A 21,254-nucleotide genomic window follows, 5' to 3' on the forward strand; every position below is an offset into this window, starting at 1 on the left:
GCATCTCCTTTTCTTTTCAAAACAGTTTGAAGACGTCTGGGCATTGAGGCTATGAGTTGCTGGAGTTTTGCTGTTGGAATTTGGTCCCATTCTTGCCTTATATAGATTTCCAGCTGCTGAAGAGTTCGTGGTCGTCTTTGACATATTTTTCGTTTAATGATGCGCCAAATGTTCTCTATAGGTGAAAGATCTGGACTGCAGGCAGGCCAGGTTAGCACCCGGACTCTTCTACGACGAAGCCATGCTGTTGTTATAGCTGCAGTATGTGGTTTTGCATTGTCCTGCTGAAATAAACAAGGCCTTCCCTGAAATAGACGTTGTTTGGAGGGAAGCATATGTTGCTCTAAAACCTTTATATACCTTTCAGCATTCACAGAGCCTTCCAAAACATGCAAGCTGCCCATACCGTATGCACTTATGCACCCCCATACCATCAGAGATGCTGGCTTTTGAACTGAACACTGATAACATGCTGGAAGGTCTCCCTCCTCTTTAGCCCGGAGGACACGGCGTCCGTGATTTCCAACAAGAATGTCAAATTTGGACTCGTCTGACCATAAAACACTATTCCACTTTGAAATAGTCCATTTTAAATGAGCCTTGGCCCACAGGACACGACGGCGCTTCTGGACCATGTTCACATATGGCTTCCTTTTTGCATGATAGAGCTTTAGTTGGCATCTGCTGATGGCACGGCGGATTGTGTTTACCGACAGTGGTTTCTGAAAGTATTCCTGGGCCCATTTAGTAATGTCATTGACACAATCATGCCGATGAGTGATGCAGTGTCGTCTGAGAGCCCGAAGACCACGGGCATCCAATAAAGGTCTCCGGCCTTGTCCCTTACGCACAGAGGTTTCTCCAGTTTCTCTGAATCTTTTGATGATGTTATGCACTGTAGATGATGAGATTTGCAAAGCCTTTGCAATTTGACGTTGAGGAACATTGTTTTTAAAGTTTTCCACATTTTTTTTACGCAGTCTTTCACAGATTGGAGAGCCTCTGCCCATCTTTACTTCTGAGAGACTCTGCTTCTCTAAGACAAAGCTTTTATAGCTAATCATGTTACAGACCTGATATCAATTAACTTAATTAATCACTAGATGTTCTCCCAGCTGAATCTTTTCAAAACTGCTTGCTTTTTTAGCCATTTGTTGCCCCCATGCCAACTTTTTTGAGACCTGTAGCAGGCATTAAATTTTAAATAAGCTAATTAAGTGGATAAAAGTGTAAAATTTCTCAGTTTAAACATTTGCTTCATTATCTATGTTCTATTGTGAAAAAAATATTGGCTCATGTGATTTGAAATTCCTTTAGTTTTCATTTTATTAAAATTTAAAAAACGTCCCAACTTTTCCGGAATTCGGGTTGTAGGCTATGTAGTTAAAATCATGTTTTTACCTGTGATCAGTTTTGATCACTGCTTTTTAGACTTTTAGAAAAAATAGTGCTTTGCCAACACAGATAGTTTATAATGTATAAAAATAGAAATTTAAAATACCTCTATAAAAATAGAAAACAGCTGTTTTAAAACACTAAAATACTGCATTTTAAATACCATTTGTGAACAGAAGGACTTTTTTTTTGCACCAACAAAAACTAAAGTCAAATCTAGATTAAATCATTCTGTTGCACCAAAAAAAAGCAGACTTGCATTTAACCCTTTAACTGTCACCCATATGGGACGCCTACATTTACTTCACTATATTACAATTAAATCTAATCTAATCTTGACAAACTATATATTGTTGGAAAGGTCTAAGATTCCCAAATATATATTTTACCAATGTTTTTTGTTCAAAATTATGTAGGAAAAGTAATCGATTAATTTATGACAAGAGTGCACCCTCAAAAATCTACATACAAGGAGTTTTGACCTTCGTTTAAAATAAAGACTTTTTTGCCTTTTTCTCTATCACATTTTAGAAATTAATCAGAAATTATATATCAACTGAAAACTTAAAATCTCAAAATTCATCCTTTAAAACCCATTTTAAAATCAGACATTGCATTACCATGTAAATTGTACATCAGTATCATGTTACAAAATGTTTTCATTCATGAATTATAAAAATGTAAGTTTGGATTGTGCACTATAAAGTCTATGTTCAAAAATGTGAGGGACAGTTAAGGTTAAGCCATCATTCTGATCTTTTTAATATAGATCAATTTTAACCCCGTTAAACACAGGTGAAGATTTTAATCACAAAAAAGAACTAAAACTAGATCAACCAATCTTTTATTATCTCCACTGTGCTTCATTAAATCCTTAATGGTGCAACCCCCTTTGTGTTTTCACAATTGTGAATAGTAGTATATGAATAATAATAATAATCTACATCGGTGAAACATCTGCTACAGCATAATGAAGGGTTATGATCTATTTCAATAATCCACTATTCTATAAGTAACTTTGCAACTACATGTCAACTAATTCTCATTAGAGTTTAAGTAGACTGTTAGGACCATCAAAATAAAGTGTCTACTCTGCTACTCTAATGGCTGCTAGTTGACATGTAGTTGCAAAGTTACTTATAATTAGTAAAATGTTTTAAAAAATGCCTTTGTTGTTTGCAATAAAAAAATGTTTTATAATAATCTGAATACATAACTACTTTTCACTGGCAACCAATGGAAAAATATGCTTTCTGGGTTCATATGATGTACAGTACGTACCCATAGGAAAGAAAAAACAAAAGTGAAATCTCTTTAGCGTCTCAAATATTTCTCCTAGACAGAAATGAGGTTGCTTTAAGATTGAATGGAGATTTTAGCTTGAGTGTCTTTCTTCTCGAACTTGTCTCCTGAGACAAACACTAACAATCTCACAATGGTCTCCTTTAAAGCTTTAGAAGAGATCTCAACAACATCACACACTGTGCTCAGATATTTCTCTTTAGCTATATAATCTGGGGGTCTCACATTTGTCTCCTGTAAAGCTTTAGAAGAGATCTCAACAACTTTACAAAGTGTGCATCAAGTCAAGTACATGCATGGCACTAAATAAGGAGTTAAAGGCTATCCTAAGAGAGAAATTGTGCAGGAATAAGGATAATGTTACTTTTTATAGGACAATGTTTATGTATCGGCACATAATTTGTTGATGAAAATAGTAATGCACAAGATGCCTTAATCAAAACTGATCTACAGAAAGGCACATAAATGGATTATGACTCATTCTTGATTATTAATTGTCTAATTGGATTATTAATACATATTATAAGGAAGAAATGTTTGCACTCCTATTGAGGCATTTGACTTCTGAAGTTTAGAGGAGACAAATGTAAGAGCTCTCGAGTCTTTAGTGTAGGTGAAAAATCTGAACACAGAGTGTGATGTTGTTGAGATCTCTTCTAAAGCTTTAAAAGAGACGAATATGAGAGATCCAGAGTCTCTAGCTAAAGAGAAATATGTGAACACAGAGTGTGATGTTGTTGAGATCTCTTCTAAAGCTTTAAAGGAGACGAATGTGAGAGATCCAGAGTCTCTAGCTAAAGAGAAATATGTGAACACAGAGTGTGATGTTGTTGAGATCTCTTCTAAAGCTTTAAAAGAGACGAATGTGAGAGATCCAGAGTCTCTAGCTAAAGAGAAATATGTGAACACAGTGTTTGATGTTGTTGAGATCTCTTCTAAAGCTTTAAAGGAGACCATTGTGAGATTGTTAAGAATTTTTGTCTCATGAGACAAGTTTGAGAAGCAGGAGACTCGAGCTAAAGTTTTAATTCAATCTTAAAGTAACCTCATTTCTGTCTAGGAGAAATATTTGAGATGTTAAAGAGATCTCTATTTCAATGCTTCAATGTCATTTATCTACACAATTTCAGTCAAAGACAATACATGCATGCAAATTTAACAGGAAATCATAACCTATATTTACATACATGCAAAAATAGGCTGAACAAGACAACATTTTAATACTAAACAAAGCAAAAACAGTGGGACACTATTTTTACATTTTTTTTTAAAGGCTCTTATAGTAAACATCTTGAACTTGTAAGTCCTTTCTAGTGTGTTTGGAAAATGTGGTGGATACAATACTGGACACTGAAGATAAATGTAAACATTTAAACTAGTAACCACTTGATATTTAAATGATAGTTTAGTATTTACAATATTAGTAAAAGTTTAACGTTTCTCAAGTTTAAGCAATGAGACGTAAGAGAATCATGTCTTAGTATCCTGAGCACAGAGTAACCTGTCAGAGCCATAGTCTTGAGTACAGCACATGGACGTGAAGCACAGCTGTGTCTCAGACAACAGGGGTTTGAGTCCCAGCTAAAGGTACTTTCCCGCTCCTGTTCATTTCTCATCTGTCCAATTGTTCCCTGTCTCTTCTCCTACTGGCCTGAGCATAAAAGGTGAAAAAAACCCATTGCAATAAATAAAGCAACAGCAACCTCTTGAGCAGTAAAACATTTTTATAATGAAGTCTTGAAAGAGATTACAGCAAGACAATAAAGAGATCTCCATTGTTTCTCACACGTTTCTCTCCATTTGTCATTCTGAATTCCTTTCAGAATTTTCTCATGTCTCAGTTGTATCTACTTTTATTTCTCCTATAAGGATTTTTAGGCGAAACATCTGAGACACTGTTTAGAGAGATTGCAGTGAGACAATAAAGAGATATTCTATGTTTCCTCCACAGCATTCTCTGTTTTAACTCTTTGTTTTCTCAAATGCTCATGTCTCATTTGTGTCTTCTTCTATTTCTCCTCAGGAATTTTAAGAGAAACATTTGAAATGCTTGTGATACTAAATTGAGAGATGTATGAGCATCTCATCTAAGTCTCCTGAGCTTATAGGAAAAGCAACCACTGAGCAATACAATTTTCCTATGGGAAGTTACTACGTCTACCAGCTGAATTTATGGGGTGACAGTTAAAGGGTTAAATGCAAGTCTGCTTATTTTTGGTGCAACAGAATGATTTAATCTAGATTTAACCTTAGTTTTTGTTGGTGCAAAAAAAAAGTCCTTCTGTTCACAGGGCCATGCTAACACACCAAACCTTGACCCTTTGGTATACGCACACACACAGCTGCGGTGTCCACCCTGGGTCGGTTCTCACACCCAGCATCTGTCTCTGTTCCAGGTAACCTCCCGTCTCACCGCACTCTCATGTCCACACACCCATTGCACTTGTTTTTCCACCAGCACAGAGACTTTGAACAAGTTTATGCAGGAGAGAATGGGCAAAAACACAGAGAGATTAGATCCTGTGCACTGGGATTTCCACAGCTGACGTCCAGGAGAGGATACGGTTTGTTCCTCATCACTCACAGATGCTGGGACACTATAAACATAGCGTTTGTGATGCGCCAGGTGTGACCCAAAAACTATACACTGAAAACAACTCTGGGTGACATGCCATATCCACCCAATGAATAGGTCATTTACTGCAAGGTTAGCATGAAATTTGTTTGTTACTGAGGTTCCTCTCAAGTGTGCAGGTGCTTCCTTTAATCTGAATCATATATTTATTATGGCTGTGGTTGGAATTAAATATTAGTTTGGATACTCAACAGAACATTATGCACTAATAACATAATCTGTAGTATGATAGTATGATCACATTTATATACTTTATACTAGGGATATGCCGGTATCAAATGTTCCTGTTGCGGTTAATTGATAATGCTTTTATCACGGTATACAGTATTATCATGGTATTGAAATTTTGTTTAAAAAGTGTTCATAATACAGCATAACAGGTTAAATATCTTTTTTTTCTTATTACAAAAATAACTAAACATTTAAAACAAAGCAATAGAGGAAAATATATAAAAGTTTAATGTTTTAAACATTAAAGTGCAAAAGAACTATAAAAACCAATAGGTATCACTTTACACCCACATGGAAAGAACCTATATGTGGATATATGTGCATATATGAAACCTATATGCAGTGTATATGCACATATATGCTGCATATATGCACATATATGATAATATATATGCTTCATATATGCGTATATATGCCACATATAGGCAAAATTTAGGTGCATATATGTGCATATACAGGAAATATAGGTCTCCTGTATTGCTTCTTCATATCCACATATAAGCCCTATACATACAAGATATGTCTTCTATATAGCTAATGGCAGGATCATTTTTGACTGTCATACATGATGCCTAGCTTATATTTTCTATTATCAAGGCAAAAACTAAGAATTAACAAAAAAAATTATGCAAGAACTTATGTATGTGCGAACACGTGAAATTGGTATCCCATGTAATTGGCATGTTATGGAATTTAACTATGGCAATATATTTACATGATATACAGAGCCGGACAGTAACGGAGTACATTTACTTGAGTACAGTACTTAAGTAATAATAAATAATAATAATAATAATTCATTACATTTATATAGCGCTTTTCTAGGCACTCAAAGCGCTTTACATAGTCTGGGGGTATCTCCTCATCCACCACCAGTGTACAGCATCCACCTGGATGATGTGACGGCAACCATAGTGTGCCAGAACGCCCACCACACACCAGCTTACTGGTGGAGAGGAGACAGAGTGATGAAGCCAATCAGCAGATATGGGGATTGTTAGGAGGCCATGATGGTCAGAGGCCAATGGGTGAATCTGGCCAGGATGCCGAGGTCACACCTCTACTCTTTAGAAAGACATCCTGGGATTTTTACTGACCACAGAGAGTCAGGACCTCAGTTTAACGTCTCATCCGAAGGAAGGTGCTTGTTGACAGTATAGTGTCCCCATCACTACACTGGGGCGCTAGGACCCACACAGACCACAGGGTGAGCACCCGCTGCTGGCCTCAGTAGCACCTCTTCCAGCAGGAACCTAGTTTTTTTCTCAGGAGGTCTCCAATCCAGGTACTGACCAGGCTCAGCCCTGCTTAGCTTCAGTGGGAAACCGGTCTTGGGCTCCAGGGTGATATGGCTGCCGGCTCAAAAGTACAATTTTACAAAAAGTACAAAAGTACAATTTTGAGGGATCTGTACTTTACTCGAGTATCATGTTTGGGGAGTACTCATGACTTTACTTGAGAGGCAAATATTGTACTCTTTACTCCGCTACATTTCTATCCATAACCGTAAGTAACCGTTACTTCTTCGGCCCCGTCCACACGGAGACGGAGCTTACTCCCGATCTTTTTTTCCCTCGTCTCAAGAAATATCCGCGTCCACACGAAACCGATGTAGTATACATGCCAGACCAGCATGTGGCGCTGTAATTCTGCCACAGAGATACACTTAAAACGGAGAAGAAGACATGGATTTGCTGATAAACCCAGGGGGGCAGGGTTTCGTATTTTTTTGAGCACCTGCCCCTTTGCCCCTTGGTGCCCAAAGTGCCCTTTTGTCAAAGCAGTTTCCTTTAATTGTTTTGTAATAACATGCCCTTTTGTGAATGCCCCATGCCCAATCTAAATATTAGTCAAATTTATGGATAATAATTTAGCCGTAAATAAAATGACCCACATGATGACCTTTCACCTGACGACGACGACCTTATCTGACCAGGACGTTTCCTCACGCCGCACACGCATTTTTTAATTGTCAGAGGATATTTACAACACAGCGGCAGCTGGTAAGTGGTGTTTCATTCTCAGCGATGTGATTTTGAGGTTTATTTACAAGCAGATATGTTGTTTATATTGCTGTGTGTAGCCTGTAGTGTACAAGTAACGTTAGCGTGCTGTTTGAGGGAGAAAAGTTTCACTGGCATTAAGGGGTCTGGTCTTTTTTATGTTATTTGACTAAACTATTTTTATATTACAGTATTTTTTTTTTTTTAACGTAGAGTGCCCTAAAAATGATCATCACAACACTGGTAAGGCTTATTCAGATTTTATCATTCTCCAAATTATCATTACAATTCAGAAATGAATTAAAATATAATTATATTTTAAATGTGACAAATATTTTTTTCTACAATAGCAACAGTGTTTACAACAGCAAGACCACTTTAGCCTGTAAACTCAATAATATCTCTCTTTATTATGTAAAAATATCAATGTCAGTATAAAATGAATAATATACCTGAGCTGACATCAAAATGCAGTGTGAAGGAGATCATGGGACCCTAGTAGATTTTAGGAAAAGGTATGAAATGTCCTTTTGTGTTTGTTCTGCAGTGCAAAGATGCCTCGCAAAGAGAGGATAAACAAATGTAGCCTGTCATTTCTTTACACTGCAAAGGTGTTAAATTTTAGACAACAACAACTACAACAGTAAGAATAATATTATTCACTATATTCCAGTGTATCTGTTTTTTATGTTTTGTATCAATCAGCAAGAGTAGTAGTGATGGTTAAAGTAATAGATTAATGCTGAAATAGTAATGTGACGAGTGGGGCGGGGCCGAGGGACGTGGGAACAGGAGCGAGGCCGGTGGAGAGATTGGAGATGAGCAACATCTGCGACACTCCCCGGTCTCGAGTCCCACGGAGGAGATGGAGGGATATAAAACCGGAGCGACGACAGTGACGGACGAGAGAGGACCAGGCCTGGGTTTTAGTTTGTGTTTTGCTTTTTATTTGTGCGCAACAGTCGTCCGCCAGGGGCTGTTGTGCTGTTTTGTGTTTATTTTGATTATTAAAGTTTCATTTGATTGTCCGCCGGTTCCCGTCTCCTTCTTCCCGATGATTATGGAGTTATAATTCATTAAAAGTAAATTGTGCCTTGTTCCTAGATGGACAGAGAGTGGAAATTAATAGATCAGATGAGGAGATGGAGATAGAGGAAGAAAAAGAGGGAGATGTAGAGGCACAAGTGACAGAAAGAGAGCAGGGAAAAGCAAGCCAGGAGACAGAGGTTGGTTAGGAAGATTTTTTTCTAACCAGACATATTCTGTCCGCCCAGCAAATCATTTATGGAGAGAAATAGTGCAGACAGTGGACAAGGATGAAACATTTTAATATGCATGTGTTTGTGCACATTATTAAATGAAGTATACTTTGAAAGGCTATGTGTTCGGCTAAATACATTTGCTAAAGTTGTGTCCCAAATTACACACTATACAATATGACTTATTCTGTGCACTGTGTACTCAGCTGCCTAGTGTGTGAATTATGTAAGGTTATTTTGTCGTCTAGTATCCTATTTAAAGCTGTGACACTGTTTATTGGGTAACTTTGCACATCCTGACATTAAAAGTGCACTTTTATTTTATTTTTAAATTTTCAGTGTGAACACTCTAATCAAAATATTCATACATAAACTGCATAGAATAGTGCATAAGTATGCAAATTGAAATGCATAATTTAAAGGGATAGTTCACCCAAAAATGAACATTCTGTCATTAATTTCTCACCCTCATGTCGTTCCAAACCCGCAAGACCTTCGTTCATCTTCAGAACACAAATTAAGATATTTTTGATAAAATCCGAGAGCTTTATGATCCTCCATAGACATCAAGGGTCCTATCACGATCAAGACACAGAAACATAGTAAGGGCATCGTAAAAATGGTCAATGCGACATCAGTTGTTCAACCGTAAGTTGACAAGGCTACGCAAATACTTTTTGTGTGCAAAGAAAAATAAAATTATTCTCCACATCAACCTTGCACAATTTTGGAGAGTAACTACTACAAATGCATACGCAATAAGATTAAATGCTAAAATAACTGTGTTCATACCTTTGCATTGTTAATGCTTCACTGTGTGCCTTTAGTAAATCCACAATTTTTTTTACAGCAAAAGAAAAATGTTTAGCACTGGCGGGAGCTGTTAGTAAATCTAGCACCACGTGTTTGCATTTGCATCAAAACCGAAGTTTAGTTTACTAGAGGTGTGTTAAGCTAGTACACTCTTGCAAAACCTAAACTAACTAAAATAATTATTCATGCCCCAATTTAAAGCTTTGGTCATAAATTATATTTTGTAATATATTAAATTAAAAACATGAGTTGTCATAATAGATTATAAAGTGGTTATACATAGGAATTCTAATCAGGCACTAATGTAGTACCAATTAACCCTCTCAAGGCAGGCGTTGCTGATTTGCAACAGTTAAAAACTAAAAACCTTATTACTCCAGATACATATTTTATGTATCTGGAGTACTAAAAACTTTACTAAAGGTTACTAAGTTACTAAAACTTAATTTGAGCCTGAGAGGGTTAAAAGTTCTTTCAGCTAGTGCAATCATTTTTGAATCCTAAGCGATGTCAGTTTGAATGGGTGGACCAAAAGCAATAGCAACCTTTTTGGCTTTTTGTCTTTGTTTGTTTAACACATTCAATTGATCTGACTCCCAAAGTTAAAGACATTCTTAAACAAAATTAAAAATTATGATTTTTATATCTAACTCTTTTGAAATAATTATCATTGCATACTTCAATACTGTTTCATTTTTATAAGTAATATTCAGTATATACTGCATTGCAGCAGCACACTGGTGTTCCATTACAAATTCAAGTGAGGTGAAGCTCCTTCATTAAGCATTTTAAAATGTGAGTGAGCGTGTGTGTGTGTGTGTGTGTGTGTGTGTGTGTGTGTGTGTGTGTGTGTGTTTGTGTGTGTGGTTATGATTATATGTGTTGACCTAATCGCAGCAGGTTAGCTCTGACTCTGAGGAGGATAAAGGCGTCTTTTGATGGCCGGTGACTCAGGGAAAGTCTGAGAGCCTCCGCAGGCAGACAGATTTCATTCAGTTAAATTAGCGTAAGCACCAAGCCGTTTGAGCAAATGGATGATCTGATGGGTCAAGCAGGAACGTGAGTCATTAAAGTGAAACAAATAACCTCTTGTGGGATTGCGGATTGTAAGAGTGCATTTCTTGATCATTGCATGTTTTCTCCTGTAGTCATAATTATAAGCATGACCATTGCTAGGGCTAATTGGGGACATTGTCTCATAGAGGACCATAGTGGGACAAGTACAGACTACTCATTGGGCCCAGAGGGGGAAGGAGCCCACCCATAAAAATGTTGTCCCAGGCCCTGTGAATTGGGATAGTTTGATAAAGATATAAAGGTCAACCTTCACAAGCAGGTTTTCAGTATATCCTGTGTGAGGATGTGTGCTAAGCAGTGTTTGTTTGCAGGTAGCTCTAGAACGCTCTGTGATAACAGGCTGGGCTCTGTAAGAGAAACCAGCAGAGTGGTTTTACCCGCTCCGCTCCTCCACAAACAGCCAAGCCTGTGTGAGAGCATGTTGCCTCACAAACCCCGACACTTCACCCGCTTTGAAAACACTGTTCGCCTTATTTTCTGTGTGCTCAGCACTGCATAAGAAGTCACCTCAGATTCACCAGCAGAATGACGAATGGAGTGTACAGTCATGGCCAAAAGTTTTGAGAATTACATAAATATTCGTTTTCAAAATATTTGCTGCTAAACTGCTTTTAGATCTTTGTTTCAGTTGTTTCTGTGATGTACTGAAATATAATTACAAGCACTTCATACGTTTCAAAGGCTTTTATCGACAATTACATGACATTTATGCAAAGAGTCAGTATTTGCAGTGTTGGCCCTTCTTTTTCAGGACCTCTGCAATTCGACTGGGCATGCTCTCAATCAACTTCTGGGCCAAATCCTGACTGATAGCAACCCATTCTTTCATAATCACTTCTTGGAGTTTGTCAGAATTAGTGGGTTTTTGTTTGTCCACCCGCCTCTTGAGGATTGACCACAAGATCTCAATGGGATTAAGATCTGGGGAGTTTCCAGGCCATGGACCCAAAATTTCAACATTCTGGTCCCGGAGCAACTTAGTTATTACTTTTGCCTTATGGCACGGTGCTCCATCGTGCTGGAAAATGCATTGTTCTTCACCAAACTGTTGTTGGATTGTTGGAAGAAGTTGCTGTTGGAGGGTGTTTTGGTACCATTCTTTATTCATGGCTGTGCTTTTGGGCAGAATTGTGAGTGAGCCCACTCCCTTGGATGAGAAGCAACCCCACACATGAATGGTGTCAGGATGCTTTACTGTTGGCATGACACAGGACTGATGGTAGCGCTCACCTTTTCTTCTCCGGACAAACCTTTTTCCTGATGCCCCAAACAATCGGAAAGGGGCTTCATCGGAGAATATGACTTTGCCCCAGTCCTCAGCAGTCCATTCACTATACTTTCTGCAGAAGATCAATCTGTCCCTGATGTTTTTTTTGGAGAGAAGTGGCTTCTTTGCTGCCCTTCTTGACACCAGGGCATCTTCCAAAAGTCTTCGCCTCACTGTGCGTGCAGATACCACTCACACCTGCCTGCTGCCATTCCTGAGCAAGCTCTGCACTGGTGGCACTCCGATCCCGCAGCTGAATCCTCTTTAGGAGACGATCCTGGCGCTTGCTGGACTTTCTTGCCCTGAAGCCTTCTTTACAAGAATTGAACCTCTTTCCTTGAAGTTCTTGATGATCCTATAAATTGTTGATTTAGGTGCAATCTTAGTAGCCACAATATCCTTGCCTGTGAAGCCATTTTTATGCAACGCAACGATGGCTGCACGCGTTTCTTTGCAGGTCACCATGGTTAACAATGGAAGAACATTGATTTCAAGCATCACCCTCCTTTTAACATGTCAAGTCTGCCATTCTAACCCAATCAGCCTGACATAATGATCTCCAGCCTTGTGCTCGTCAACATTCTCACCTGAGTTAAAAAGACGATTACTGAAATGATCTCAGCAGGTCCTTTAATGACAGCAATGAAATGCAGTGGAAAGGTTTTTTTGGGATTAAGTTAATTTTCATGGCAAAGAAGCACTATGCAATTCATCTGATCACTCTTCATAACATTCTGGAGTATATGCAAATTACTATTATAAAAACTTAAGCAGCAACTTTTCCAATTTCCAATTTTTATTTAATTCTCAAAACGTTTGGCCACGACTGTACTTTAAAAAGATAGTTCACTCAAAAATGAAAATTCTGTCATTCCCTTTCATGTCATTTCACACCCTAAGACCTTCCTTCATCTTCAGTCATGTGGACTGTTTTAATGATGTCCTTACTACTTTTCTGGGCCTTGAATGAGTCAGTTGCCTTGCTGGCTATGGAGGGTCAGAAAGCTCTCAGATTTCATCAAAATATCTTAATTTGTTTTTTGTGGATGAGCAAATGTCTTAGGGTGAGGTTGAATAATTAATGACAGAATTTTCAGTGGTGAATTATCCCTTTAAGCATTAAAACTGAAGTAAACTTAACCGTGATTTGACATGTAACATCAAGGACAGTCCTATTGTTTAACCAATACGGTTCAAATAATGAAGGTGTGAATTTGTTACTATGGTTTTGGGAAACAGTTGTGCCTAGTTGGTTAGTTTCTCCAACGACACATGAGGTGACACGACATGAGGTGTAGTCAAGAACACTTTTGCAATTTTTAAAGTTAATTCAGGTGTCAATCACCAGTCTGGCTCTGTGCTACCAGCTAACATAATGCATTAATACTCATAGAGAAGGAGGGAATGGACCTCAGCTTGCCAAAAAGACGCGCACTCATACTCATGAAGTTCTTTGCATTTTTGTCCCCTTACACACAGCTCCTAGCACACCTGTTCTGCTGGCTGAAAGAATGGAGAGTTATTGCTGGGCATCAGCAGTGATGAAGGAGGTGATCTCAGAGGAGCTTTCATCATCACTGCTATTAGATCGAGAGAGCCATGCATGTGCTTCATGCATCTGTCAAGACAACACAAAGCCACATTAAAACTCTATTTATATAGAACTGAGATTAATGAAATATTAGGATATTTGATACTTTCACTGTATCACACCTTTGGAATTTTATTTTCATAATCTGTTTAGAGACAAATGTTTTGTTATCATTCCAAGGAGCAGTATGAAATCATCCATCATGCTATGTTTGCCCTGTGTTTGGAGTTTTTAATCTTTCGCCACAGAGACTACAACTCTGTTCCAAAACCAAGAGTGCTTAAAAGTATTAGGTTTCAATTTAAGACGTTTAAACACACACACAGACACACACACACACTTTAAAGTGGTTCAAATGTTGACTTACATCTTATAAAGATGTGATTTCATAGATTTATATTTTTTTGTAATATTCATAAATGGACCAAAGTGGACCGGTTGTGAACCCTTTCTTGTCTTTAGACAATTGATTATCAATTTCAGAAAAGTCCGTTACATATATCACTTCCGCTCTTCAACAGTTGCTGCGTGACAAGATCAGTCCTCTTTAGGCTGGACTGTCCCATTTAACAGCACTCTGTTCATCTTTTGCCAACTCAAAAGTGTGGCGGATGCAGCCCCTGAATAGGGACAGCTGATTTTCTGTCCACAAAAGAAGCAAGAAATCAATCACAATTCACAGCCAATCAGAAGAGCTTGTGGGTGGAGCTCTCTCTGCAAGTGCACTGATGTCTCACATGAGTACTACATAAAATTAATGATTTTGACATCATTCAAAATTCACAGCATACTGCAGCCATGGAAGCCAGCAAACAAACTGGGTCAGAGATTGCACATTGTACCCAATCTAAAAATCCTGTGCATTCATGACCAGAGGCATAAAAATTAAATTAAATTAAATTAAATTAATGCATTTAGCAGATGCTTTTATTCAAAGCGACTTACAGTGCATTCAGGCTATAAATTTGTACCTAGCATAATAAAACACAAATAAATAAACTCAACAATCTACCTTCCATTGTCAGCTGCTGTTGTTCCTGTTGTGTCTCCCCAATCTGGCAACCCCTGTGATCCTCCAGTCTGAGGAGGAGAGAAACAACTCTCTCCAGTGTTTTGAATTTAGACTGCAGTACCCATTTCAACCGCTAGTGGTTTTAAAGTCACACAAAAATAATATTCCATCTCAAACCATTTTGATATTGTACAAAACACAGACACAGACAAAATCTGATTAACATAAAAAAAATACCTTTAATTGTGTGTCACATCACGCTTGGTTTGGATACATAAAATCAGAGGGTAAAACTGTCACTTTTAGGTTGACAGTATACTTTCCTGTACTGAATAAATTCTAATCATATATTTATTTTTGTCTCTCCTTATTGAAAATATCTTGGATACATTTGGCACTAAGCTCATCTCAATGCATTCTGGCATTGCATTTTTCTTTATGAATCTACAATTTGGCTCAAAGTAGGCAGTTGGAAACGTCATTTCTGTTGGGAGAGTGTCTTAAAAAGCTGTCTCTGTAGCTCACTAGGTTTTGGGACTAAGCCTACAACTCTTATGATGCAGTATGTAGATGAACAGTGGTCCTTGCAATTTAAAATGCAAGTGCAGTGTGTTTTCTAACGTGTGTGATTACGCAGGAAGCCATGCTCTCAGAAGAAAGGATGAAGGATGCATATCACTCTGTTCCACGAGCAGCTTTGGGACGTTCTGATCACTGTCTGGTTCATCTTATACCGACCTACAAGCAGAAACTTAAATCTGCTAAACCTGTAGTAAAGACTGTGAAGAGATGGACCAGCGAAACAGAGCAGGATTTACAATCTTGTTTTGACATCACAGACTGGAGCGTTTTTGAAGCTGCTACCACCGATCTGGACGAACTCACAGAGACTGTAACATCCTATATTAGTTTCTGTGAGGATATATGCATTCCTACCAGGACTTATTTAACATTCAACAATGATAAGCCATGGTTTACAGTAAAACTCAGACACCTTCGTCAGGCCAAAGAGGATGCCTACAGAAATGGGGACAGGGTCTTGTACAATCAGGCCAGGAACACACTGAACAAAGAGATTAGAGCGGCTAAAAAGACCTATGCTAAAAAGTTGGAAGACCAGTTTACTTCCAACGACTCTACTTCAGTTTGGAGAGGACTGAGAGCCATCACAAACTACAAGACACCATCCCCTTGCACTGAGGCTAATCAACGACTTGCTAACGACCTGAATGAGTTTTATTGTAGATTTGAAACCCCCAACACCCACTCTGACCATCTCCCTACACAACCATTAACACCTCCTGCAATCCCCCTCTCCATACCTCCTGCTCTTCAAATCTGTGAAGATGATGTGCGCCAGGTCTTCAAGAAAAACAAAAGAAGAAAAGCACCAGGCCCAGATGGCGTTACACCAGCCTGTCTGAAAATCTGTGCTGACCAGCTGGCCCCCATCTTTTCACAGATCTTCAACAGATCTCTGGAGTTGTGTGAAGTGCCTTCCTGCTTCAAACGCTCCACCATAATCCCCATTCCAAAGAAACCCAAGATAACAGGACTTAACGACTACAGACCTGTGGCTCTAATGTCTGTCGTCATGAAGTCGTTTGAAAAACTGGTTCTGGCTTATCTGAAGGACATCACTGGACCCTTACTGGACCCCCTGCAGTTTGCGTACCGAGCAAACAGGTCCGTGGATGATGCAATCAACATGGCATTGCACTTCATCCTGCAACATCTGGACAAAACAGGGACTTATGTGAGGATCCTGTTTGTGCACTTTAGTTCGGCTTTCAACACCATCATCCCAACAACCCTCCAGACCAAACTGACCCAGCTCTCTGTTCCTAGCTCTATCTGTCAGTGGATCACCAGCTTTCTGACAGATAGGCAACAGTTAGTGAGACTGGGGAAATTCATGTCAAACAGCTGCTCCACCAACACTGGTGCCCCTCAGGGATGTGTTCTCTCCCCTCTGCTCTTCTCCCTGTACACCAACGACTGCACCTCTAAGGACCCCTCTGTCAAGCTCCTGAAGTTTGCAGACGACACTACAGTCATCGGCCTCATCCAGGACGGTGACGAGTCTGCTTACAGACAGGAGGTTGAGCAGCTGGCTGTCTGGTGCAGTCTTAACAACCTGGAGCTGAACACGCTCAAAACAGTGGAGATGACTGTGGACTTTAGGAGAAACCCCCCTGCACTTTCCCCACTCACCATCATGAACAGCACTGTGGCTGCAGTGGAGTCATTCAGATTCCTGGGAACCACCATCTCTCAGGACCTGAAGTGGGACAATCACATTGGCTCCATTGTGAAAAAAGCCCAACAAAGGTTGTACTTCCTTCGCCAGCTGAGGAAGTTTAACCTGCCACAGGAGCTGCTGAAACAGTTCTACTCAGCCGTCATTGAGTCAGTCCTGTGTACTTCAATTACTGTCTGGTTTGGTTCAGCTACAAAATCAGATATCAGAAGACTACAGAGAACTGTTCGGACTGCTGAAAGGATTATTGGTGCTCCCCTGCCCACCCTCCAAGAACTGTACACATCCAGAGTGAGGAAAAGGACTCAGAAAATCACTCTGGATCCATCACATCCAAGTCACCCCATCTTTGAACTTTTGCCATCTGGCCGGCGCCTCAGAGCCGCAAATACAAGAACAGCAAGGCACAAGAATAGTTTCTTCCCCCAGGCAATCTACCTCATGAACAGTTAAATGTTTCCCACTTAAACTTATGCTTATGCAAAAATGTGCAATATCCTTATATTTATTTGTTACCCCTCCATCCTAGAACATTCCTGCATCTCACTCGATCCTATTCCATTATCATTTATAGCACAATTGTTTATACACTTATTTATTTGCCAATTTGTAATTCTCCCGTAATTTTTTTTTTTTTTTTTTTTTCTGTGTGTTGTTGTGTGTCTGTTTACTGGAAGCTTATGTCACTAAAACAAATTCCTTGTATGCGCAAGCATACTTGGCAATAAAGCTCTTTCTGATTCTGATTCTGATTCTGATTCTGATTCTGATTCTGATCTTCAGGACGTCCTCATGAGGAATGTGCGTGACCTTTGACCTGTATAGGAGGTGTCAGCTGCAGATCGAGGGCTCTGTTAAGCACAGCTGATTCCACACGTCCTAACTATTGACACCAGCACGTGCAAGATGAAGACTTGCGTTGCCTTAGCTTAATAGATTCTCCATGTCTTTGGAAATTTCGAATAAGAACCTTTGAAAAGTTTTTCTAAGTGAGACTTTTTTGAGGTGAAGTTTTATAAAGCATTACTTAATTGTGTAAATGGTTCTTTTTAAAAGTTTATAATGTGTCAGTGTGGCTATAATATCTTACATATCCTCACACTCTGTTTTGCTTGTCCCGATGAGTCAGTTATTGAAGCACAAATTCCATTACAGTGCTGTGGAAAAAAAACAACCCTTCCATCATACACACTTCACACACCCAACGTCCTGCTGACTCACTGCACCCTCTTAACCTTCTTTGGCATTATATGATGTTTACAAGCGCCCTTGTCTGAACACAGGTCATTGGACCGACATAGACAAACATATAAAGAGTTTAATGAGGTTTCTTTATTAAAAACTGTGGAAAACAGGTTTTTAATTGATACATTATTGGATTTTGACATTTCTTAAGAAAGTGAGTGATGCATGCTATGCAAAAGTAGCATATGTGGGTGAGTTTCCATTAATGGTTGTCTAAGGATTCTTTACAATTATATTATCTAATATATTTTATATTATATTATCTACAGTTGTTGTTCCACAAGATTTGAAGTACACTACAAGTGCAAATTCAGTACAATTAAATACACTTCTGAGAGGTTCTCTTCAAAATAAAGGTTCTTCAATGTTCTTGGGTTCAGTAAAGAATAATTTTTACTGCGTAGGGTTCTTGAGGTGACTATGTTTCTGAAAGATTATTTGTTTGGCTTCTGGGATTTTTAAAGGATTAGTTCACTTGCAGAATAAAACTTTTTTGAAAATGTACTCACCCCCGAACATCCAAGATGTTCATGTCTTTCTTTCTTTCTTTCTTTCTTTCTTTCTTTGAAGGTTTTTGAGGAAAACAGTCCAGGGGTTTTCTCTATATTGTGGACTTCAATTGCAGCCAATAAGTTGAAGGTCCAAATTGCCGTTTCAATGCAGCTTCAAAGGGCTCTACACAATCCAGGCTGAGGAATAAGCGTATTATATATCAAAATGATTGGTCCTATTCTAAACAGAAAATAAAAATGTATATACTTCTTAACCACAAATGCTCGTCTTGCACTGGCTCGACCTCACGCATCATGTAATCACGCACGCATGATGTAGGCAGAAATACCAACTCAGTGTTTACAAAGCAAACATGTAAAGAAAGTAAAATGTCCCTCACAAAAGTTAAAGTTTAACAATGATTTCAAATGATTTTGAAGTTGGAGAAGAAAATGTGAGTTTTTTTGCATTACTAACATTTTGAACCGAAGTTCACCGAATTAACCACACGTCACTTTTCCAACTGACTATGCAGTGCATGAAGTCATGTATTCACGCATCGCAGAGCTAATGCAAGATGAGCATTTGTGGTAAGATAAGATAAGATAAGATAGGGTCTAGATAAGACCCCTTATTTCTCGGCTGGGGTCATGTAGAGCTCTTTGAAAGCTGCATTGAAACCCTTAACCCGTTGGTCACCATTGAAGTCCACTATATGGAGCAAAGTCCTGGAATTTTTCCTCAAAAACCTTAATTTCTTTTCGACTGAAGAAAGAAAGACATTATCATTTTAGATGACATGGGGGTGAGTAAATTATCAGGAATTTTTTATTCTGGAAGTGAACTAATCCTTTAATGCACTGGTACTTAGATGTTTTCTTAAGAACTTGACAATGAAGACAATGCATTATTTGGTGTATATAACCTTGTCCACTTGACCTCTGCTTTGGAAATGTTTGTCTGGTCCAGTAACAATGGCTGGGATTGGGCCAGACTGTCTAATAGCAAGTGTTCATTACACCCTCCCTCTCTCAGCCTGGTTTTAATGACCTCTGCTCTCCGTCATCATTCAGAGTGAGAGGGCTAGTGCACATATCATGCTTTTGTGGGACAGGAATCTCTGGAATTCTGGCCACCTCCTTCGCTTTCCCTTCTTCTTCTTCTTCTTTCCAGGTTGATATGTGGCTCTCCCAAATAGTGAAAGAATTACTACTGAGCTGACCCTCCTTTCTTGTGATTCCTATGTCTGGGTATTTTTGTAAAGGGCTGCGTGTGAGGTGTATACCACACACACATACACACAGATGCACACTTACACTGTCAGTGCTAAATTCCTCCTGCTCTGTAATGTCTTTATGCATTCTCTCTCTCTCTCTCTCTCTCTCTCTCTCTCTCTCTCTCTCTCTCTCACACACACACACACACACACACACACACCTTTTCCCTCCTACCTGTACCTACAGTACAGATCATGTTCCAAACTCCCATGCACATGCGCTGAATTGAGGAGGATTTGTGTGTGTAATCTAATCAGTTTTAGTAACATCTGATGCAAAACACCTGCTTAGTGTTTTACTGCAAGGTGAAATTTTGCATCCATAACAAAATAGACGGATAGAAAACATACAGAATAGACATGAAGTTATTTTTATTACATTTGATCTATTTCCATCTGTAGATTTGAGTTATAAAGCATATCTATATCAACCATTTTTACAAAATGACTTTTATTCCATAGAATTTTTCCCCCAGTAGCAATTACATATACAAAACTTGTTATTTATTTCTATATTCAGATATATATATATATATATATATATACAGAGAAAGGGTTGTTCATATAACATTTGCCTAATAATGTGGAAAATTTATATTTCTATTTATTATATGGAATGTAAAAAAGAGATATCCATCTGTAAAGCCCTTTAAACTGTAAATCAAACAAAAAATATTGAACCTTGCTTTATCCCATGTTCAGATTTCTGTTATGGAAATATATTCAAATTAATGCATTTTTGGGAGAGAATTCCTCACTTGCATATTTAAACATTACATTTCTGAAAGTGTATCTTGTCTTGATGTTCTGTGATTAATCAAACAGGGAAATCAAATACATTCCTACTCTATAGTATGCAACAAACAGTATGTCAAAATAGTAGTATGTACGAATTCGTAGTATTTGCAAAACAGTAGTAAAAAAGTACCTAGATTCTGAAGTGTGCATTCAGTGGACACTGTACTATCTCATGAGGCCACAGCACAGGATTTATGAATGGTCGTGAAGTAACATAGTTGTTGCTGGTACAGTAGGTCACGTGATAAGTAACAACATGGTGGAAGTAGTACGTCCAAATATTATACAGACATACATTTTTAATGGTTCAAATTCAAATGTAGCACTTATTCAGACAGTACCTCCCTGTACCCAAAATCTCATACTTCCCTACTATGTATAGCATGGGGAAAAAATTCATTTAAAAAACTGATTCGTTTAGAGAAAAAGAAAATACTGAATGAGTCATTGTATCATTCACTCAACCAATTAATTCTAAAATTAGAATTTGTTTAGTAAGGAACACCAATACTGTGTTACATGGCAATGTTAAAGTCTGCTTCTGCCTTGACTTTGTTTGGAAATATGTAAAGGAATAAAAGCAGTGTCACTGTCTAAA

The sequence above is a fragment of the Carassius carassius genome, chromosome 21, assembly GCF_963082965.1.
Source record: "Carassius carassius chromosome 21, fCarCar2.1, whole genome shotgun sequence".
Taxonomy (NCBI): Eukaryota; Metazoa; Chordata; class Actinopteri; order Cypriniformes; family Cyprinidae; genus Carassius; species Carassius carassius.